We start from the raw sequence: 25,041 nt of genomic DNA, 5'->3' as shown, positions 1-25,041 counted from the left end.
CTTCCAAACTCATTTTAGGAGGCCAGCATCACCTTGATCCCCAAACCAGACAAGGATCCCATCAAAAAAGAGAGCTATAGACCAATATCTTTGATGAACACAGATGCGAAAATTCTCACCAAAATACTAGCCAATAGGATTCAACAGTACATTAAAAGGATTATTCACCACGACCAAGTGGGATTTATTCCAGGGCTGCAAGGTTGGTTCAACATTTGCAAATAGTCAATGTGATACAACACATCAATAAAAGAAAGAACAAGAACCATATGATACTCTCAATAGATGCTGAAAAAGCATTTGACAAAGTACAGCATCCCTTCCTGATCAAAACTCTTCAAAGTGTAGGGATAGAGGGCACATACCTCAATATCATCAAAGCCATCTATGAAAAACCCACCGCAAATATCATTCTCAATGGAGAAAAACTGAAAGCTTTTCCGCTAAGGTCAGGAACACGTCAGGGATGTCCATTATCACCACTGCTGTTCAGCATAGTACTAGAGGTCCTAGCCTCAGCAATCAGACAACAAAAGGAAATTAAAGGCATCCAAATCAGCAAAGAAGAAGTCAAAGTATCACTCTTCGCAGATGATATGATACTACATGTGGAAAACCCAAAAGACTCCACTCCAAAACTGCTAGAACTTATACAGGAATTCAGTAAAGTGTCAGGATATAAAATCAATGCACAGAAATCAGTTGCATTTCTCTACACCAACAGCAAGACAGAAGAAAGAGAAATTAAGGAGTCCATCCCATTTACAATTGCACCCAAAACCATAAGATACCTAGGAATAAACCTAACCAAAGAGGCACAGAATCTATACTCAGAAACTATAAAGTACTCATGCAAGAAATTGAGGAAGACACAAAGAAATGGAAAAATGTTCCATGCTCCTGGATTGGAAGAATAAATATTGTGAAAATGTCTATGCTACCTAAAGCAATCTACACATTTAATGCAATTCCTATCAAAGTACCATCCATCTTTTTCAAAGAAATGGAACAAATAATGCTAAAATTTATATGGAACCAGAAAATACCTCGAATAGCCAAAGGGATATTGAAAAAGAAAGCCAACGTTGGTAGCATCACAATTCCGGACTTCAAGCTCTATTACAAAGCCGTCATCATCAAGACAGCATGGTACTGGCACAAAAACAGACACATAGATCAATGGAACAGAATAGAGAGCACAGAAATAGACCCTCAACTCTATGGTCAACTAATCTTCGACAAAGCAGGAAAGAATGTCCAATGGAAAAAAGACCTCCTCTTCAATAAATGGTGCTGGGAAAATTGGACAGCCACATGCAGAAAAATGAAATTGGACCATTTCCTTACACCACACACAAAAATAGACTCAAAATGGATGAAGGACCTCAATGTGAGAAAGGAATCCATCAAAATCCTTGAGGAGAACACAGGCAGCAACCTCTTCGACCTCTGCCGCAGCAACATCTTCCTAGGAACAACGCAAAAGGCAAGGGAAGCAAGGGAAAAAATGAACTATTGGGAGTTCATCAAGATCAAAAGCTTTTGCACAGCAAAGGAAACAGTTAACAAAATCAAAAGACAACTACAGAATGGGAGAAGATATTTGCAAACGACATATCAGATAAAGGACTAGTGTCCAGAATCTATAAAGAACTTAGCAAACTCAACAACCAAAGAACAAATAATCCAATCAAGAAATCGGCAGAGGACATGAACAGACATTTCTGCAAAGAAGACATCCAGATGGCCAACAGACACATGAAAAAGTGCTCCATATCACTCGGCATCAGGGAAATACAAATCAAAACTACAATGAGATATCCCCTCACACCAGTCAGAATGGCTAAAATCAACAAGTCAGGAAATGACAGATGCTGGCGAGGATGTGGAGAAAGGGGAACCCTCCTACACTCTTGGTGGGAATGCAAGCTGGTGCAGCCACTCTGGAAAGCAACATGGAGGTTCCTCAAAATGTTGAAAATAGAACTGCCCTATGACCCAGCAATTGCACTATTGGGTATTTACCCTAAAGATACAAACGTAGTGATCCAAAGGGGCATGTGCACCCGAATGTTTATAGCAGCAATGTCCACAATAGCCAAACTATGGAAAGAATTGAGATGTCCATCAACAGATGAATGGATCAAGAAGATGTGGTATATATACACAATGGAATACTATGCAGCCATGAAAAGAAATGAAATCTTGCCATTTGCGACAACATGGATGGAACTAGAGCGTATCATGCTTAGCGAAATAAGTCAAGCGGAGAAAGACAACTATCATATGATCTCCCTGATATGAGGAAGTGGTGATGCAACATGGAAGCTTAAGTGGGTAGGAGAAGAATAAATGAAACAAGATGGGATTGGGAGGGAGACAAACCATAAGTGACTCTTAATCTCACAAAACAAACTGAGGGTTGGTGGGGGGAGGGGATTTGGGAGAAGGGGGTGGGATTATGGACATTGGGGAGGGTATGTGCTTTGGTGAATGCTGTGAAGTGTGTAAACCTGGTGATTCACACAGCTGTACCCCTGGGGATAAAAATATATGTTTATAAAAAATAAAAAATTAATTTAAAAAAATGTAAAAAAAAAAGAAAAAGAAAAAAAATGTGCCTTGAGTTTCACTGACTTCTAATTGATATTTAGCAGTTTTTTTCAATTATGAATGTAGACAAAAACCAAAGCTTTGGATGTACCAGTAGAGCCCATAGCCATGGGTCACCTGGATAGCTCAGTCAGTTAAGCTACCAACTCTTGATTTCAGCTCAGGTCATTATCTCAGGTCCTGGGATTGAGTCCTGTGTTGGGCTCCACACTCTCCACTCTTGTCCCGCTCCCTCTGCTCCTCCTCCTGCTCCTGCTCTCTCTCCAATAAATAAATAAAATCCTAAAAAAAAAAAAAAACAAGAACCCATATATATTTTAAATATTTTAATATTTATATACAATTATTGCTACAGATAACTCAAAAATATTGTTTTGCTTATCACTATAATCATGGTATTTATTAAATTAAGAGGACTTAATAAAGTCATGGTATTTACTAGTCCCACTGTTAAGTCTTAGTTAAGGTGATTTGTATAATTTATAATCATATTTCAATATAATTTGCCTTTTTTGTGCTTGTATTATCTTACTTTATGTATTTACATGATTCTTCTGATAAGAGTTAGTAAGTTCATTTTGCCATAGAAATGCAGACAAAGTAATAGAATTTTTATTGTGGCATGGCTTTCAGTGGCAAGGCAGAAAGTAAAGGCTTTTGAAGGCATTCTCCTTCCCATTTCAGTTTCCTGAAATTCTGACACCCCTCAGGAGAGAAGCATAAAAGAAAGGTAGTTAAGACGGAGATAGGATGGGAAATAAAGTGGCTTTATTCCTGAAAGAACCATACTTTGCTTGTTGATGTCCTGCAGGACGATGGCCGGTCCTCCGAAGGTTCTGGTTTAAAAGATGAGGATAGAAAAGCTCTATCCTGGCACTGAGGTTCCCAGAATATATAAAGTGACAAATCCAGCTTGACATGGGATAGTAGAACCCCCAGCTTCAAATGAATATAAGGACTTGGCCAGAAAGTAGCACAATCAGTGGAGACCATGATGGATTAGAACCCATACCCTTGTTTTCTGTACAACTGAAACAAACAAACAAAAAACTAATACCAGCTCAGATAATTGTGCAGCCTTGAGAAAAGAAACGTAGCTTAAAAATGATCATAATTGGATTTACTGCCATTGTGGCAAAATGCTGGCATGGACTCAGATTTATTTTCATCTTAAGAAAAATGAGTACATATTTTACCTACACTCAAGTTGGGAAAGAATCAATCACATAGAATACATTATATACTTATTATACTATTACACTTATTTTATTAATTAATTAATTGTTATCCTTTTTATAAGAATATTATTTCAAGTCCTGATATTTGGGAAGAATGATGACGCTTAATTTTTTATAGCTTTTGAAATCTGTACTCTGATTTGGAAGATAAGTTTGGGGAGATTATTTCATTACAGAAGGAGGCATTTTATAATGAATAATCATAATCACTTCTGAATATGATTTTATGACTATCAACTTTAGTCCTTCATTAACAAATAATTATAATGTGTGTACTTTAGAACACTCTGGACATTATTAGAAGCAACAAAACTACTGCCATGGACAAGAGGTAGTTCTAAATTCGCAGTGTAACAGGAGACAGCTGAACGATCATGTAACATTAGCTAATGATCTGTACTGGGAGGGGAGAGGACGGAGCATGTAGCAGACACTGGTGAGTAGTTGGTAGGCTATTTTTGTTGGGTAGTGAGGAAAGGCTGTCTAAGGAACTGGCATTTATTCCAAGACATGAACACTGAGAAGGCACTAATCACAAGGAAGAACTCTAGATTCAGAGACTGGAGGATCCAGAGGCTTCCAGGAATTCGTGTAGCAGTGTAAGGATGGAGATGTGTTTCTTAATGTACTGGACAAGAACAAAGAGAATAAAAGCTCAAGAACCAATAGCAGGAATTTTGCCTTTTCCATACGACACTACCTGCTTCAAGGAATGTGGTTAAGGTTTGGTAAAGATCACTTTGGATGCCATTTTGAGACTGAATGCAGAGTGCACAGTAGGTGTTCAAGATAACAGAGGGTTGGGCCATGTTAACAACAAAAACGGGGAAGGGTGGAAAACTAGAGCTATGTTTTATAGGTTGCTCTAATAGGGCTTGTTGGAGAAAGGAATTTAGGAGAAAAGATAGAGTAACTATAATTTGCTATCCAAACCAGAATGCTTTTGAAGTGATTAGTAATAAGCCAGGGCAAACAATGTTAGCCAGGACTGTCCTGAATAATCAAGGCATATGTTTATCCCAGATTAAAGGAAGAGTCACAAGACTGAAACTGAGGTTTTGGCTTTGGTGACAATGTAGAAAGTGTTGTGCTTAGTAGGAAGAACCGCAAAGCCCATAGCAGAACAAATTTGGGAGAAGAAATCAACTGGCCCCTATTAGATGTTAAACCTTAGAAACCTAAGTTTTTTTAAAAAGATCTTATTTATTTATTTATTTGACACAGAGAGAGAGATCACAAGTAGGCAGAAAGGCAGACAGAGAGAGAGGGAAAAGTAGGCTCCCCATCTGAGCAGAGAGTCCAAAGCAGGGCTCGATCCCAGGACCCAAAGATCATGACCTGAGCCAAAGGCAGAGCTTAACCCAAACACCCCACCAAATTTTTTTTAATCATTAGAATCTAAGTAAGGATTTAGGGGTTAAAGCACCCCTTAAAATACCATGTGAAGTTTTGCAAATATGTCAAATTGTTTCCTTTATGCTATTCTATTCCTTTATAATTTGTTTACATAGGCCTGGGCTCATCATTTCAAAATCAGAATAATGAGAGCAAAGTATAATGTCTCTTAAGATTGAATGTTTTTTGAGACTCTTATGATACTTGTAAACCCTTTCAATAGTAGCACTTATCTTTTGAAGATAATTAATCACATCTACTCTTCAAGAGATGGACACAATACTGAGAAAAATGTACCCAATCAAGAAAAAAAGAATATATTTTTTGCTTAATACACTCTACTATGAATTGGGCACATAAATTCTAGATTAAGGCTGCATTATGTCCTGTGACAATGGTTTCCAAATCTGGGCTTCACATCTCAGGATACACAAAATGATTATTTGTTATAGTAAATATGTGTATATTCCTTCTACTCATCTGTAAACATTTTATTATTATCAAAATATACTGGCATGGTAATACATTTATAAGATAGAAACATATAAAATCAGTGCTCAGGAAATATTTCATTGATGCAACTATCAGAAAAGTATGGGGGAGGGACACTGTCATATGCCACCACTGATACTAGAACACATTTTCACTCATTTGGACTTTTTACCTGATAGAGCAGGCTCTGAATTTGGCCAGGTGACCTTTGTTTGGGCTCACACCCACCCTAAAAATGTCTAGGTTGCAGAGTATTTCCTGTTCTCACCTAAGGGAAAGTCCCAAACCTGACTGGTCAAGAACTTGTCACATGACCTTAAGCAAATCACTTTATCTATCTTCATATTATCTGTGAAACCAGAAATTTGGAATTAGTACCTTGTTAAATTAAAGCATGAATAAATAAATCATGACATAGGAATGAAAGCTGTACTTAGGTTCCACCAATATGAGACAGATTAACAGGAGAAAAACACAAGTTTTATTACATGCAGACAAAGGTCCAATCGTGAAAATAAAACCCAAAGAAATGAACAAGAAAGCAGTTTTTATTCATTTTAGACAAGAAGACAAATTTCTGAGGTACTGACAGGACAAAGAAAACAGATATTTAGGAGCTTTAACTTGTAAAGAATTCTAAATGGAATTTGGGCAAGGGGTGTAGATGAGAAAACAAATAACGAGGTGTGTATATACAGCTTGCTCAGCTTTAGTCCCTATCTCTGGTGATACAAGGATGTCTCACTTCTTATAACAGGGAGGATATTTCTGATATAGGAGGTGTGTTTCCTGTTTGCAGGGGGCAAAAGAGGGTTCTTGCACTAGCTGTTTCTTAAGTAACTTTCATTTAAAATAGTCAGTATGCCCCCAATGTTTATAGCAGCAATTTTCTCAAGAGCCAAACTAAAGAAAGAACTCAGACATCCACTGATAGATGAGTGGATAAAGATGTGGGATATGTATACAATGAAATATTATGCAGCCATCAAAGAAAAATAAAATCTTGCCATTTACAACAATGTGGATGGAAGTAGAAAGTATTATGCTAAATGAAATAAGTCCATCAAAGAAAGAAAATTATCATCTGATCTCACTGATATGTGGAATTTAAGAAACAAAACAGGATCACAGGAGAAGAGAGGAAAAAATAAAACAAGAAAGCAGAGAGGGAGACAAACCATAAGAGACTCATAATCATAGAAAATAAACTAAGGGTTACTAGAGGGGAGGGAGGGGAGGGATGGGAAAGTAGATGATGGGCATTAAGGAGGGCGTGTGATATAATGAGCACTGGGTATTATATAAGACTGAATCACAGACCTGTACCCAAGACCAATAATACACTATATGTTAATTAATTGAATTAAAATTTTTAAATGTTAAAAAATAAAAATAAAATAATCAGTATGCCAAAGCTGAATATTTGGGAGCAGCCTACCTTTGACCCCTGCAGTGCCCTGGCATTCACTTCCTCTCAGATGCTCATCTTCAAAGCTCTGAAGTAGGAGAAAGAAATCTTAATCTCATCTTTGAAGTTACCACAACATAACATTGGATGTTTTGTACTTTGCAAATATGTCTACACATTGCACATATTTCAACAGTAAATCATAAATGACACCATTTAAATTGTGCAATAGGTACACATAGAGAAAAAGTAAATCATGATAGGGCACAATGTGGTAGAGTTATTTTTTCTCTCCAAGACTTATGGGAGAGGAGATGGCAAAGATAAATTTAACTAATTCATTAGTTCATTTTCATGGAGACAATAATTTTTTAAAAACACTGGAAAATTTTACTCAGTGGATTTTCAGTGTAATGTTGGAGAAATGTCAGAAGCTACATATTTGCATACCTTCTGGGATTCCCCCTAAATTAAAGGAATTTGGAAAATAATTATAAATGTAATATATGCAACCTTATCTTGTCTTATGGCATCAAAACTAATAAATCATGTAGATGAATAAAGCCCTGGAACCATAAATTTTAATAGAGTAAGCTTGCACAAAAACAATAATGTCTACCAAAAATGTATTTACAAGTCATGGTTGCAACTATATTTCCATAACATAATTTATGAAATCATAATGAAGTACATACTTCATAATATGATTACAAAACTAACTAAGAAGGCATTACTCTGTTTTATGGAAAATAAAGTAATTTAAATGAACTTCAATTTTCATTTCAAATGTCATAACTCTTTCTACAATTTATCAAATGCCTCATTCTTGTCTCTGTGATTTGTTAAAAATGCCATCTTCCTGTCTCCAGCAAATTTGCATATCTATATTTCATTGCCAAATATCATCAGTTGAAAAATATCTCTAAGGACTACTTTCCATTGAAAAATCTCCTGACATTTACTATGTAATGCTTGTAATATATAATCAATACTTGATAAATCAGTGTGTTTCCATATAGCATCTCCAGAACAACTAATCCAGGTAAAACTTGCAAAATGTGTTCAATCACTATGCTTGCCACTACATCACCATAAACAGCAGCAATGGCAGCCCCCTGATTTCCTTATAATGCCAGGAGGGAGGACACTGGGTGCTTTAATAACATTGTTAGAGTGGAAAAAGGCAGGAACATGGGTTACAGCATACAAATATTTACAGATTATTTGGAAGGAAATGTTGAGAAAGCTTAAAACAAGTTTTTCCTGATAAGAAGTAGTTTTCATGTGATGATCAGATAAGAATAATTATATATAGGAGGCAGATAAGAAGTTGGTGGGCACAGTATGCCCCCAGGAGCGAACCATCCCAAGTTCTGATCAGAGATTGTAACCCATGGTCTGCCAGTCAGTGTGAGGACACCCGAAGCCCTTCTGAATGCTTTCCCATTCAGATGATGATGAGTGGTGAGTGAGATGATTTGATGGTGATGAGTCTGGTGAAGAAGCAATGATCCCAGAATGTGAAGAACACAAGTAATAAATGGGTCATGCATCTGGGCATGTTGTCCAATGGGCAGTTGTCCATTTCTAGATGTTTCTCATTGTTTGCCGAGTTCCTGCAGGCCAGTGGAACCCATTAGATAACTTCTAGAGTGTGGTGTGGGGCTTCTTTACTAACAGTGTATCTCCTAAACTGGATTCTCACCTTTTTGAAGGTTGTCTGAGCTGCCAAATGTCTTTTAATAAGTTTCTTTTCTGTTTAAATTATTTGAAGTTTTACTCCTATTTGTGGAGTAGCGGTGGCTGATAGGAGGTCCATAGAGGCAGTGGTGTAAAGTGGCTAAAAGCTTTCCTGAAGACAGCTGGAGCCATGGTCACCAAATGTGTTTGCTGGGGAGCCACAGGTTAGTCAATGGAGGCCTTATTGTCAGAAAATGAGCAGGAGGTAATGGAGTTTATACACCCAGTGTGGAAAGAGCAGAGGCACAGAGCTCTTCTAGACTGGGATGGAGGTCCTAGTCAACCAGCACAGAGGCAGCAGAGGTTCTACCTTGCTGTGGGTACTACTCTGGCTTCTCTCCATGGCAAATCCAACCTCACATACTGAGATGTAATAAAAAATAAATGCTTGGTCTCTGTGCCTGATTCCTGTCATACAGCTTCTAAAACACTTGGACTCTACAGAACAGAGTTGTTGAGACTGGTGGTTTTGTTTTGTTTTGTTTTGTTTTTTAATGCTAAAGAGATGACTGGTGGTTGGGGCCCTACAACTCCAGGATAGGGGCTGGTCACCAGAAAGGCTCTGGCTTGACTAGAAGGGTGGGACTTTCAGCCTTACTGACTTTAAGGGAGTAGGGAAGAGCTGGAGATTGCATTAATCACTAGTGACAAAAGTTTTAATCAGTCATGCCTGCACAATGAAACCTCCACCAACACCGCTTACCAACAGAGTTCAGAGTTCTGAGTTGATGAACACATCCACATGCCAGGAGGGTGGCACACCCCAACACTCTGAACACATTCAAGAATTTTTTCTTGGCTATTGGATCTGAGTCCCAACCATTTCCTACCTCATCTACCAGGCCAGAAAATAGCCTGACCAAATTAGAGACAGTAAGTCAATGATAAAACGCCTAGGGCTGTTTCAAGAATAAGGATTGACCTAACGCACACTCTTGAGTCATTTTTGTAAGAATTTAAATCACTTTGAGTACTCAAACACATGGCTAATTGGAGCCAGAGAACTGTTGATGCTGACCCTTGTTGGCCCTGTGACTTCAATCAACCAAGACCTGGGCTCTCTCAACTTAGGATGTCTTTTTGTCCCAGTTCTACAATGAATTTTCCCTTGCCAAGTACCTCCATGAATATGCATGCTCCCTTAACTTAAAACTATCTCCACTTTTTTTTTTTTTTTTTTTTTTGGAAGTAGAGCATTGCTTTGGGAAATATGCTCACTGTTCTCCTTACTTGTTGAAAGAAAACCCTTCTTTCCCAGTTTTTGGCTTGGCTTTTTGGCTCAATGCCCAGCAAGAGGTGAAGCCAGTTTTGAGTTACATTGTGAATAAAAATAAAGCTCATATGTGGGAAACAAAGGCAGAAGGAAATGTAGATAAAATTAAGTGTTCTTATAACCTGCAGCCCATGAAAAAAATCACTGAGTCAGGCAGAGTAAAACTCCTGATTGTCTTAATGTTAATTCCTTGCTAGTGGGAAAAATTACCTTAGCTTGACAATAGCAAGGCCTCCGGTATCTTTTGAGTCTTCTTTAATGTATGAAAATCCTTTGGAACTTCCATTTTCTTTACTTCCCCTAACCCAGAAGTACATAATCACTTATTCCCCAAAATCCTGGGATGGCAGTCTCCTGTCCTGTGCTTTAATAAAATCACCTTTTTGCACCAAAGATGTCTCAAGAATTCTTTCTTAGCCATCAGCTCTAGACCCCAACAAAAACACTACCTTGGATAAATTATTGACAAGATAAGAAACAGTCTGTTCACTCACTTTTCATTCATGCTATATGTGCTATGTGCTGAGATTAGGTGGTGTCAATAATAAGATAAAATAGTTTTATCCCAGCTATAGCTGCCAATGTCTGCATTAGACTCACTGAGGGAAAGAAGAGGGAGCCACCCTCAGAAAGCTTAGAATCATATTTATATATTGAATAAGAAGAAATGTAAAACAGGAAACACACCTTTGGCAGAAGTATTCCTCTCCAGGGATAGAGAGGTACTCTTGATGTGGGAAACAAAGGCAGAAGAAAAAAAAAAAAATCCCTTACTCTTTAGAGCCCATTGACAACTCCTTAAAACAGGCAGAGTGTCATTCCCCTAGGGACTCAACTGCCTGGATGTTGACACTTTGCTAGGGCAAAAGGCAATCTTAGCCTGATCTCTAGGATCTTATAAGTCTACTTTAATGTATAAAAATTCCTTTGGAAACTTCCTTTATCTTTACCTCCCCACCTCCACACCCCCACCAAAGATACATGTTGGCAATCATCCCCCAAGTATATGACCCACCAATAAACATCTGAAAGGTGTCATAGAGTAAGGGACAGACAGGGCCGGGTAGGGAGAGATAGATAGGGGGCTACATGATCAGGCTCACAAAAAGCCCAGAAATGCTGAGGTGTAATGAAACTAGAGATAAGGGAATAAACCGGACCATCCTGTTCTGGGCATCAGAGGTGGGTCTTTTTATGATAGTCACCTTGTTACTAACAAAGAATAACCAGATTCGAAAGAAGTAAGCCATTAAAGATGTTATCACCAGTCTTGGGGCACCTGGGTGGCTCAGTGGGTTGAGCCTCTGCCTTCAGCTCAGGTCATGATCCCAGGGTCCTGGGAAGGAGCCCCACATCCAGTTCTCTGCTCAGTGGGGAGCCTGCTTCCTCCTCTCTCTCTCTCTCTCTCTGCGGGCCTCTCTGCCTACTTGTGATCTCTATCTGCCAAATAAATGGATTAAAATCTTGAAAAAAAAAAAAAGATGTTATCACCAGTCTTTATTTAAACCAACACATCACCAGGATGTTAAGGCCAAAAGTTCCCTGGTCAATTTAAATCAGTTTTAAACAAAAGATTGTCGGTGGAGGCCCATGTTGGCAATCCTGTCAGGATTCCTCTCACTCTTGAGAGCTTTTCCTGTGTCTTGGTTTAATAAAACTCTCTTTACTCACTCTCCTTTGTCCATAGGTTTCATTCTTCAACTCCATGAGACAAGAACCTCACTCTCCTGCTTTACCCGTATATGAAAAGGGATCAACACTGTTGGGTCCGCGGTTCCGGGAATGCAGGAGGAACAATAGAAATGTCCACTGGGGCCGCCATCTTCCTGCCCCTCACCCTTCCTTAATCCTTGACTCTCCCACCAAAAGGATATATGCCCAGGTCATATCTCCATAGGTAACCTGATACATATGCAGGAAAAAGGAGCATCAGGGACCCCCCCAATACCCTCCAATCACGAAATACCTTACCATGTATGGATGTGAGCTCATGCCTGCCTTGGCCCAATAAAAGACCCCACCAACTCACTCCCAGTGTGACTTTCCCCACTTCCCCTTCCCTTCCCGAGTTGCGGAACCTCACCCGTGAGTGCTGACCTCCTCCCAGCGCGACTTTCCTGGCTTCCCTTCTCCTGAGCCCCGAAACGTCACCGGAGAGTGCTTTTAATAAATCTTGCCTTGTGCCTACCTCGCCTGGTGTTGTGTTTACCTCGCCTGTAAAACTTTACAAACACCAAATAGAGTCCTATATTTCCCACCCATGTGGGAATTTTGCAAGATGATTACTTTCCCTGCAATCAGGGATTGAAGGACTTTGCTTGAGGAGATCAATTACTGGCTCTACATCCTAAATCAGAATCCTTATTTACCCTGATGATGTAATTATGGAATGAAAATTAGGATACATGTTGATTCCCATGCAGAGTACAATCAGGTTAAAGGTTAAATTTCATCATGATTCAAATTCAAGGTGCCCTAAATTTGATTTCAATAATACATTGAAATGAAGAATATTGTCAGATATCTGTCACTAAAAGAGATAAGGGGAGTTGCATAGGATTCTCTCTACAGTTTGAAAGACAAGTTACAGTACTTCTAGGGCTCACCACCTTCCAATGGATAGTAATTATAATAATAAACAACAATAACAACAGTAAATATTTTTGAGAGCTTATTATGTGCACAGTTCCAAGGTTTTAAAAATGCATGACTTATTTTGGACATCATTTTTATCCATGAGTCTTAGTTTTTTCTGCCTTTATTATATCTTCAGTCATTTCTTGATTTTTTTTTTAAATCTTGGTATGTAGCATGAATTTTAAATCTTTATCCAAATATTTTTGGAAAAAATTGGGGGAATATATGTTGAACATAAGCAAAACAAAGGAAGAATCAAACAAATAAATTTAAAAGGTAAATATATATAATTTATTTCAAAATATCTTTTCTCCTTCTAAGTTATTATGCTTTGCCAATTACTTATTCAAAATGCCTCAAAGCCATGATTATCTCTGAGATCCTGAATGCAGCTAAGACTAAATTTTATGACATGGACTTCAAAATTTAGTTCTATCTAGCCCTGCTCTGGCTTGCTGTGGTGTCTTCATTTTTGGAAGCATGTGGGGAAAATGTACATGTAGTCCTTGGCTTACCTGCTCCTCTGTTGGATGGTTTGGCTACGTTCCAGTTCAATTCCCTAAACTTCTGGCTCTACAGCAGATTTGCTGATTCATTGCAGGGGCTCTAAGCACTACTACTGCCTTCTCACATCCCTCCAATGGTGAGAATTACAGATACCCAGATACAACACCCAAGGTGAAATAACTCAAGGGACAATTTCACATGGTATTTTTTTTACAGTCTCTCTGTAAGGTCTTTTGGAAAAGTAAGTCTTCCTTTGGATATTGTATACTTCATATATTACAATGAAGATTTTATTTTTAAAATAAATGTGTATTTATTCAAAGCTAACTAAATTTATTCAAAACTAACTAAATCGTAGTTTAGTTTTATGAGTATAGAGAACAAAATGGAGTCTCTCATGTCAAGCAAAGACGCAAGCAGTTAAAGTACTGCAGCTAGGAGATTTCACCAGAACCAATGTCAGCCAACACCCCAGAACTGATAATGTGCAGAATAGAGGAGGTCTGCAGAGACCCAAAACTGATTGAATCCCTTTAAACAGGGAAGGATTTTTGTCAGCAAACTGTCAGATTCTTCAGACCTGACCTCTCCATATCGACCACTTCACAAAGGCAGCTGTCACTGAAGGCTCTGTCCGGTGGATCTCTGAACAGAACCAAGATCCTTCCCTGCTTGAGCATCAGAAGCAGCAAGTGCCAGAGAGTTGACCCGGACCAAACAGAGGGGCCTTATCTCAGCTGTACACCCACAGACTGACTTCACATTTGGTTCCTGAACTTCCCGTACCCTTATGTTAGCTTGTTTGTTGTGTAGCTTGCCTTGTACCCCACTCCCTGTGCTGTGTATGAAGCCAGGTTTAATCTGATAGTGAATTGTCATTGAGTTTGGAATCCTGAACCACTTTATCAGTGTGAATTAACTTTGCTTTGTAACTGAATAAAGCCAACATTGTAGAAAGACACAATTCATGTGTACCCCTTCATAGCATCCTTATGACAATGAGATTATTAAATGTTTAAACAAGTGATACAATTAGAAACAATGAATTTTAGATATATTTATATCTGCTTGAATACAACATGCTACTTTGATGATATTATTATAAACTATTATAAGTACTTTCCATAAAGCAGGAGAATACTTATTGATTATCTGTACTATTTTTGTAGTTTAATTTTGAAGTTACTGTTGACAAGCTTTCATTGCAACATGTATAATTTAGAAGATGTGTACAGAAAATTCTCTTAAGATAGGAAGTTGAGGAAGTGAGGAAAGATTTCCAAGTACTTTTTTTGGGATTAGATAGAATGTGAGGGTGAACACTATCATCTTTAAGCCTAATGTGTCAGGTCCCCATAGCTTACACATCCCATGTCTCAAACTCTCCTCTTGTTATAAGGCATAAATGGTAAGATTTGGGAAGTCATGTGATACTAAGAATAGGAAGCCAGAAAACATTTTTTTTTTTTAAAGTATCTACTGTCCAAGCCAGATAATCATAGAACCAACTTAGCTGAAAAAATCAAACAGGATATCTTGCAGGCTAATTCAAGCAAAGTATGTAATGTGTTTTTCTGTATAGGTGTTTGGAAAGTTAACAAGTTGGGATACTGCCAGGAAAGGCCTTTACAGTGTAGGAATAAAAAGAACATCATGAGGGTGCTTGGGTGGTTCAGTCAGTTAAAAGTCTGACTCTTGATTTCTGCTTGGGTCATGGTCTCAGGGTTGTGAGATTGGGATCTGCACGGGGTGTGGAGCCTGCTTAAGATTCCCTCTCTCCTTCTAAATAAATAAATAAATAAATAACCATGAGAAAAAGTTAAGTAATAATTTTTACATTTATTGCATGTTGAAGTGATATTTGGATATACCATGTTAAATAAAAAAGGATTTTTCCAAAGCTATGAGACTTTTAGATTCCTTTTAATTTCAAAGGCTGACAAGCAATTCATAGCCCAAATCAAATAGGAGGACTCTCCAGTGTAGCAACTCTTCCTACTTCTATGAACAAGGAAGACTTGAGGATGACTCAAAACCGGGAAAACTCTGGGTGCTTGTTGAGCTGATGTGGAAGGAAATTTACAGTCTTTGAGGATGATCTGGAGCATGAAATACGGTGATTTTGAGGCCTCAATGATCTATGGTACACATCTCAAATAAAATTTCCATTCAGTTCTATACATACTAGGGCTGGATAAAGAAATTGGTTAGGAAGTAGACATATTGGTAGGAGTAAATACTATTTAATCCTTGAGGAGTATTCTGGAACACTACTCCATTGGTAGTGAAGCTACCCACAGGGAAGAAAAAGGAAGATGTTTGGCAACAGATATTATAGTCTTTAGGGCCAGTAGGGCAAATGAAAGATATGAAGGCAGACTGGAAGAATATGAAGGATTATTAAATTATTTCTTTTGAAATATAGAAGTTGGTGTTAAATCAAAAAACAACAGTTTAAGCAATATAAGACAGACATAGAATTTAGGAGATAACCTGCACTTATAATCTATAGTTTTCACCCTAGAATAGAAAAGTAGAAGTAGTCACCTAGAGATGGTGAGCAGTTCAGAGTGACTCCTAATGAGACATGTTCCATCCCATATGTGGCATCAACTGCTATCTGATGTCTTATAGAGGTACACATATATGGAACATTTCCATGGTAAACTGAATTTAAAAAGGACTAGGCAGATAATGTAACACAGAAGTGAGGGAAAAACAAGGAAGGGCATTCCAGGTCTGCCACACCACAAGCTGCTTTGACAGAAGTCAAATTATATTGCATTACATCCAGTGAACAAATTATATTGCCTTACACCCAGGAAACTGCAGGGGAAAAATTTGATAGTCCAAAAAGTACAGAACCTCTGGAGTTGTCTCTGCCAAGGACAACCAGCAGTCCACCAAATTACTTGAAGTATGAAGATATTTTTGTTGCTGTTGTTTCTGCCCTTAAAAATAGCACACAATTGTGTAATTAGCAAGTCTGTTTTGGAAGACACCATAACTTCTCCAAATAGTGATTTTCTGCTGGTGAACGAAAAGCTTAGGAGAGAAAGAGATTAAAGACTTTTGATCCAAATTGGCACTATATGTTCATGCTTCTACAAAAGAAAAAAGGTTTAAAATGAACTGCATTGAGCAGAAATTAAAGTGCCAAATCGAAGTATGAATGCAGCTAACAGGAGTCATACTACAGACTTGGATGTAGGAAATGAGGAAATCGAAGAAACAAAAGGCACTGCTACAAAAGGTAGAAAGAATCTATCAATCCTGTTTGAAGCTGAGTTATCCTGCTGAGCTTCCCAGATCCTGAACTGAGAGCACAACTGTTATGAATTTGTCAAATTAACACTTGTTAAGAGGAGCACAGGATACCAGATGGTGAGTCACTGTTCAACAACAGACCACAGGAGAAAGTGAAATAGTGTTTATGACTCATAGGTCCTGAAGGAAGTACTCTTTATGCCTCCAGGGGTCACATGGAGGACCAAAGCAGAGTGCAGAGAGAGACACAGGCCTTTACTAGGGTCTATGAGTAGAGTGCTTTGGGATTCCCAGGCTAAGGCCAGTTGGTTAATTCAAACAATTGGGGTTTTGGTAAGCCCCATGAGTCTTATGTAAGGGGTCCATAAAAGGAAGGAATTGGGAGACAGAGGGAACTGTTGTTCACAACAGCAGCTGGGAAAGTCATATTAGGAACTTAGAGTTGCTGGTGACTTTGTTGGCTCTGATCTGGGGCAGATGCTTGCATGAGGGGCTACTGTCAGTGGTCCTGGCAGCCCACCTGGCCTAACAAAAAGGGTACCAAAGCAAATTATCATGGAGGATCTTTGCTAAACTCTCAGCATCAACTGTGGCTTAAGACTTCACTTACAGGGGCACCTGGTGGCTCAATGGGTTAAAGCCACTGCCTTCAGCTCAGGTCATGATCTCAGGGTCCTGGGATCGAGTCCCTCATTGGGCGCTCTGCTCAGCAGGGAGCTGCTTCCTCCTCTCTCTCTCTCTCTCTCTCTCTGTGCCTGCCTCTCTGCCTACTTATAAAATAAAATAAAATATTAAAAGAAAAAGAAGACTTCACTTACAGGGAAACAGAATGAATGTCCCTTCACACCTTGTAATCCTGATTCCAGGTGCTGAACCAAGTGCAAGGACCAGATCATATATTCCCAAAGCTCACAGTAATATTGAAGTGCTAAGCTCTTGAGAAAGAATGTCTATGTTCAAATCTTGACCCCATACTTATTTCCTGGACCTTTTGCATGTTACTTAAACTTTCAGTGACTTACTTTTTTCATCTATCAAGTGGGAATAAAATCAATGCCTATGTTGGGGAGCTGAATGTGATGCGTTAATACCAACAAATCACTTAGAAAAATACTTGCAAGTACTGAGTAAATGGTAATTATTGTTATTGTCACTGTGGGACAGAAAATCAAAGCAATCATTATAAGGATTGCGTCTGAACCGGGAAGCATCAAACAAGAAGGTAGTAGACATCTCTGTATAAACCTATGGACAGGATCAGTCAGCAAAAGAAAAAAATAATTCCACTTAGTATGAGTCTAAAATCACTAATTCTAAAAGCCAGAACAAAAAAAACTATTGCTAAAAAGGCAGCTAACAAAATCAATATCAGGTACATGAAAACATTCTAGATAAAACTATTTATTGAACTAATCTGGGAAGGACTGAAGCATATTTAAGATTTCAAAAAGATTAATTGAGGAATTATATTAATCAAACCAAAACAAGAAATTCTGATCTTTAAAAATGGGTAGAAAGGAAACAACCAGAAAATGTCTAGAAACAATTAGAATCTTTAAAATTAAAAATAAAGTCATGGAAATTTAAAAAATAAAATTAAATCTGGACTGATCACAGTTAAGGAAACAAACTGGAGTATTGCAACATAAACATGAAGCAGTTACCCAGGATGTAACAAAGAAATACAGACAGAAAAGGCATTAAAGGGCAGTTACAAAACATAGATAATAGATTGAAACACTCCCATTTGGGTTTTCTTAGAGTGTTAGATGAAGGAAATGGAGAAAATGTGAGAGACACAATATATGAAGGGATCATAGCAGAGATTTTCCTAGAAATAAAGATGTCTTTCAACAAAAGACAAATGATAAAACCTAATTTCCAAACAGGATAAATAAACATTAGGCTAAACTTAGAATATTGTAGTAAAAATGGAGAATATAAAAAAATGAAGAGAAAAATAAAAGCTAGCAGAGGGAACATTTAGATTATAAAGGACTGAAAGCAGTTTACTTGCCAGCTATGCAAATACTGGAAGACAAAGGATTACTGTCTTCCAAGAGGCTGAGGAAAACCAATAATCCCCCAAATCTGTGCTGAAACAAACTATCATTCAAGAGTGCAAAAGAGAGGACATTTACCCAAAAAAGGTGAAAATATTTTACCACCCTCAACCACTATATCTGTAACTCAATGATATACTCAACAAGAAGGACAATAATCCATAGTGAAGATAAGAAAGAAATGATGAAAAGCACAAATATTGATAAAATGTCACTATACTCTCCAACAATTATAGTAATTAATGTTAAAAAAGTAAAGCTAAAAAAAATCTGTACATGATATTAAGATCAAAGGAGTTGGAGCTTGATGATACCTTAAACACATAGTTCAATTACTCCAAGTTCCTTACGCTTTGTAGGAAGAAGGAAAAGTTTATATCTGCAACTTATTTAGAACAACAACAACAACAACAACAAAACAAGGTTAAAGCTCATGTAAAATTCAAATATATCTGTAAAAACCATAGAAGTATATTCTGTAGCTTAGCAGCATTGTGTGGTTGAGATGTAGATATAGCACTGACCCCATGAGTATGAATAATGGCTCTTTGATTCAATAGTTTCATGAGGAAGCAAAGACAAGTTTCTGGATTTTTCTCTGCCTCAACAGCCACATCTTTATTTTATTAATTTTTTTAAAGATTTTATTCATTTGTTTGACAGACAGAGATCACAAGTAGGCAGAGAGGCAGGCAGAGAGAGATAAGGGGAAGCAGGCACCAAGCTGAGCAGAGAGCCCAATTGGGGACTTGATCCCAGGACCCTGAGATTATGACCTGAGCCAAAGGCAGAGGCTTAACTAGCTACATCTTTAAAATTTAATAAAATAGGGGTACCTTGTGGCTCACTGGTTTAAAGTCTCTGCCTTCAGCTCAGGTCGTGATCTCAGGGTCCTGGGATTGAGCCCCACAATCCCAAGACCCTGAGATCATGACTTAAGCAGAAATCAAGAGTTGAATGCTTACCTGACTGAGCTACCCAGACACCCTTGACTCCCTCATCTTTAAATTGGGCATTGCATTAGTACTCACCTCCTAAGCTTAATATGAGGACAAAATGAATCAATGCCAATGAAGCTTTCTTCACCACACTGTATTTCAGGGAATTTCCTTGTACATTTCGTCCAGCTTGGTGATTCTCTCTATAGATGCATCCATCCTAAACTGCCTGACCCACTGAGATTTCCTTTCAGTGACTATACTTTCCAGAAAAGTATTGCCTTTATATTCAAATGCTGAATCTTCTCCTTTTAAATATTGACTTAATCTTTGTGACCACTTAAAGATGTATTTCATATACTCCTTCATATAGTTATTTAAACAGCTTAGAACTCTTAATGTTAATCCTTCTACTTGTTCTGTTTGCTGATTAAGGAGGATTGTGTCCACTATAGATTTGTAATGTTCAAATGTAAATTCATCTTAAATTGGTGGTATGGTTGTAGATGCGAGTGTTAGGATTTCTCCCTCCAGAGTGAAATTTTTTCTTCATTTTTTTCCTGCAATAATTCCGGAGGTATCATTGACTTAGCACCAGGTTTTCTGTTAACTTCTTGGCTCATTCAGTGAATTATCTGCCTTCAGCTCAGGTCATGATCCTGGGGTCCTGCATTCTAGCCCCACATCAGGATCCCTGCTCAGCAGGGAGTTTGCTTCTCTCTCTGCCCCTCCTTCCACTTGTGCTCTCAATCTCTCTCTTAAATAAATGAATGAAATCTTTAAAAAGATTTCTCATCATTTCTCATGCACTGTTGGTTTTGAAACTGCATTCAAGCCAAAATTAAACCCTAAGTTTAGATTTTTTCATGTGACATTTTTTTCAATCATGTTTTCTTTGTTGTCTTCTTGGGCCACTGGCAGAAATTTTTTAGTCTCTCTTTCATTAGAATTATAGCTTAATGCAAGAGTTTTAATTCCAGTTCTCTACTTTTCTCAAGTCATAGATGCTCTATCTAATTAGACTTGTACATGGTACTGAAACTCATTTCCCTACCGACTGCGGTTCAGGTAACAATACCACCACCTTCCTGGGTTGTAATAGCACCAGGTAATGAATTCATTGCTCCAGCCTTCTGCTCCTTCTTTGTTTCTGACTTTTGAGGATTGCCCCTTTTTACTTGTGTGCTGCATCATGCATCTTTTTCAAGTACTTGGATATGTTTGTAGGACAGACTTTCCTGCTACACAACAGAATTAGAACTCCACATTTAACTTTTATTACTCAGAAAAATGTAATAAATACATTAATTTTAATGTAATTTTGGTTAACTTTCTGCTCGAGAGTGTTAATATTGTCACACTATACATTTTTCTGCAATAACATTCAATATAATTTACATAGCTGTATTTCTTAAGAGTTTCTTGCTAATAGAAATTAAAGTTTTGCCAGAAAAACTTCAACATTTTTAATTCCTCTGTCACTGATTTGGTTTTAGTTTTTGAATTGTCTTAAAAAACAAAACAAACAAATCTTCTTTGCTAAATAACTTTGGCTATTTGGATGGAGAGTTCTAAGAGTTAAAATTTCAAAAGAGTAAGGCTTTGATTCTGTGCATTTGTGCTCTAATTTGGAAACAATGCTACAATGCACAGTCAAGTGGAAGAGAGGAAAAGAGACAAAGGGAAGAAGAGGTACGTAATTATATCATTATTCACATAGATATATTCAGTTTTTAAAATGACCTGACTCTCTAAAGGTTAATATAGATCAAAATATGAGATTAATGTTTCTATATATTATACATGAAAATACTGAAATTCCCAACACTGTAAGATGTATATACATACCATTTGGTATGCCAGTGATATGGGTCCAATGTGTCTAATAATTTAGTTATTGAATGGTTGTGGCATTTGATATATGAAGTTTATGCTACATTTTCATAATATTATGCATAAAAAGTTTTAAGAATCATGCTTATCCAGGTCCATATATTCTCCGCACAAAAAAGCAAATATCCTAAATGCAACTGAAAAAAAAAATCATCCTATTTTAACAACAATTGCAAACTGATTATATATTGCTTAAAGCATGCTTGCATACCAGGATAACCATTTTTCAAATGAGTGTCTGCATATTGAATAGAGAATAGTGGTAGATTGAATTATTCACCTGGCTCTTCACCACACTGAGATCACACTCTTTGCCTTTTACCGTTCTTCCCACTAGGAGAGGAATATTTTTTTCACTGAATGGACTTTCTTTGGACAAAAAGATTTTGGCTGATGTAACACAAGTACAAGCTTAAAATAGACCTGAAATGTTTTGCCTTTGTCAAGAGGACAACATGCTCCACTAGCGCACTGGTTCCCCAGGTCCATGGAGAACAAATACAAAGGAGCATCCCAGACCAGCCTTGAAGTTTAGAGCCAAGCCCAGCTGGGCTTATCTCCAGAGGCATGGACCAGAATAAATAAATATCATTTTAAGCCAGTAAGTTATGGTCTGGTTTTTCAGTCAGCATTACTGAATCAATAGTTAAAATACACAATAAAATATGCTTAATCATTCTGGTTTTGATAGACAGTTGAATTTATGCGTATAACATATTTATTGATTTTTCAACAACAGGTTGACTTTAATGGTCTATTTTTATGATTCAATAAATATGAAAAGTTATTGAAGCTAATATACCCTAAAATTAGACAGACTATCCATTATCTGTATTAAAAGTGACTATAAATCTTAAAATAGCTGAGTAGAAATTTATTCTAGTAATAGTAGGCTGAATAATTCAGACCACTTACTAAATAAGACAAGGGAAAATGCTACAGGAAATTTTTAAATGCTTCTCAAATATTTTCAAATCTAACAAGATGGAAAAATTATAAGGCCAAAATCTGTGGGAAGAAGAGACCCCTGAGACCAAAGAACAGCACTCATATTTGCTTTTGGCTAAGGACATTTATTAATCTAAAAGAAATGGCTAAAACTTTTTAATAAATAGGTATCCATGTGGATGAAAAAGAAAACCCATATCAGGGACACCTGGGTGGCTCAGTTGGTTAAGCATCTGCCTTTGGCTCAGGTCATGATCCCAAGGTCCTGGGATTGTGTCCAGCATCAGTCTCTTTGCTCAGCAGGGAGCCTGCCTCTCCCTTTGCTTGCTACTCACCTGCTTATGCTCTCTCTCTTTCTCTGACAAGTAAATAAATAAAATATTTTTTAAAAAAGAAAATACATACCTTATATCATATGCATAAAAACACTTGCAAAGAGATCAAAGGCCCAGATATGTCAGTCAAAAGTTAAAATTAATATTAATATTAAAATTAATATTAAAGAATATCTTTTTAACCAAGTAGATAAATGATCACACGTTTTGAAAAATTACTTAACAACAAAGGGAAATCAGATGGTATTTGAATGAAATGATAAAGTGTACCATCTCATTGGTAACCAGGGAAGTGCACATTAAAACCACACTGAAATACAATTTCACTGACACTACATCTTTTTTAATTCATCTATTTTCAGTTTTTGTTTTTGTTTTTGTTTTTTTAAGATTATATTTGAGGGAGAACAAGCCAGGGGAAGGGGCAGAGGGAGAAGGAGAAGCAAACCCCCCTGAACAGGAAGCCCAATGAGGGTCTTGGTCCCAGGACCCTGAGATAAAAACCTGAGCCCAAGGTAGATGCTTAACCAACTGAGCCACCCTGGCACCTCACCACTACATCATTTAAAGTTAAGAAGCATGGCAATACTAATGGTCAGTAGGAGTGATGTTTTTGAGTAAAGGAGCTTCCATATAATTACGATACTATACTATATTGTACCATACCATACTGGAATTCAACTTTTTCATTGTCTAATGAACTGACTATACACAAACCCCAACAATTTCAATCTTGCATACATGTCTGAGAGACTAATGTTGCACGAGTTACATATTGTTGCGTAAAATTTATCCCTAAAAGAAGCTTAAAACTATACACATTATCTCACATTCTCTCACTGTCAGAAATCTGAGAGAAGTAGTGTGTTGTTCTGCTTTAAGATGTCCCATAATGTTATAGTCCACATTTCAGGCCAGGGATGCAGTCATTTCAAGGCTCAAATGGAAGATCTGTTTCAAAGCCCATTCACATAGTTATTGAGGGAGCTCAGTCCCTCAGGATCTGTTAGGTAGAGGTCTGTTTCTTACCTAATGGGCCTCCTCATAAGTTCACTTACAACATGGTAGATATCTTCCTCCAGAGCAAGAAATCTGAGGGAGAAGCCACCTGGGTGATGCAGTTGGTTAAGCACCCAACTCTTGGTTTCAGCTCAGGTCCCAATTTCAGGATGGTGAGATGGAGCTCCGCGTGGGGGTCTGAGCTCAGCAAGGACTCAGCTTAAGACTTTCTCTCCTCTGCCCCTTCCACCAATCTCAATCTCTTTCTTTCTGAAATAAATTAATTAATTAAAATAAAAGAAATCTGAGGAAAAGGGAGATAGATACACACACACACACACACACACAGAGAGAGAGAGAGAGAGAGAGAGAAAGAGAGAGACAGTCAGATAGAAAGTCAAAGAGACAAAGACAGAAAGAGACAAAAAGAGCCAGAGAGAGTAGGGGAGCTGGCGAGCACCCAAGAAGAAACTACAGACTTCTATAACCTAACCTCTCAAGGGCCATCCATCCCTCCACTCATGTCATCCACTACTAGTCATACAGAGCAACTACTATAGAAATCAAACATGAACTTCAGAGTGCACAGAGTGTGAAGATCAAAAGGCAGGGATCATTAGAGACAATGCAATGAGGCCCTGGTAATACATACATGGCTCTTCCCTATCCACATTGTTTATCATAGGTCCTAATAAGAAAGAATCCAAATGTTCATTAATGTTAAGAAAGATAAATAATCTTTGGAATACTCTCAAATTGGAATATTATACAACAGTGAGAATAAATGAACTATAGTAACAATTATAATTTGATGGCAACTACGTATGTTCCTAAATAGACAAAATTAACTGCACCTTTACTAATGTATACATTGGAGGCAAAACTATGAAGAAAAACAAGCTGATTACAACTTAAGTCAAGATAGAGGTTATAACTACTGGAGTGAAACAGAAAGTGTTTGGAAAAGACCACAGGAGGATTTAGAAAAGAAACATTAAGTCTATTTTTTAATCTGAATAATGGGTATGAATGTTTTCTATGTATGAATTCATTATATCCTATATAGGTGTGTATTTTAACATTTTTCCCACGTGTGTTATAGTCATGTTGAATTATCTAAATATTACATAATGTTGGAGGAGGGGCAAGATGGCAGAGGAGTAGGAGACCCTATTTCAACTGGTCCCCTGAATTGAGCTAAATACCTACCAGAGCATTCTGGCCGCCTATGAAATCAGACTAAGATGTAAAAGTATATGATTTTTGATCTCTACAGAGGCAGAGGATCTTCAGTG

The 25,041-nt window shown here is 37.6% G+C and overlaps 1 long non-coding RNA gene across 1 annotated transcript; it reads right to left on the bottom strand.

Moving 5' to 3' along the window:
• Positions 1 to 2,663: 2,663 nt before the first annotated feature.
• LOC131828073 (uncharacterized) lies at positions 2,664 to 12,371 on the bottom strand. Its single transcript, XR_009352220.1, has 3 exons — positions 12,243 to 12,371; positions 7,177 to 7,234; positions 2,664 to 2,895 (listed from the first exon to the last, which is right to left on the bottom strand). It is a non-coding gene; the product is annotated as an uncharacterized LOC131828073 (long non-coding RNA).
• Between the last annotated feature and the right edge of the window lie 12,670 nt (positions 12,372 to 25,041).

The sequence above is a fragment of the Mustela lutreola genome, chromosome 3 (genome assembly GCF_030435805.1).
Source record: "Mustela lutreola isolate mMusLut2 chromosome 3, mMusLut2.pri, whole genome shotgun sequence".
Taxonomy (NCBI): domain Eukaryota; kingdom Metazoa; phylum Chordata; class Mammalia; order Carnivora; family Mustelidae; genus Mustela; species Mustela lutreola.
This window is presented reverse-complemented; position numbering and strand designations above follow the sequence as displayed.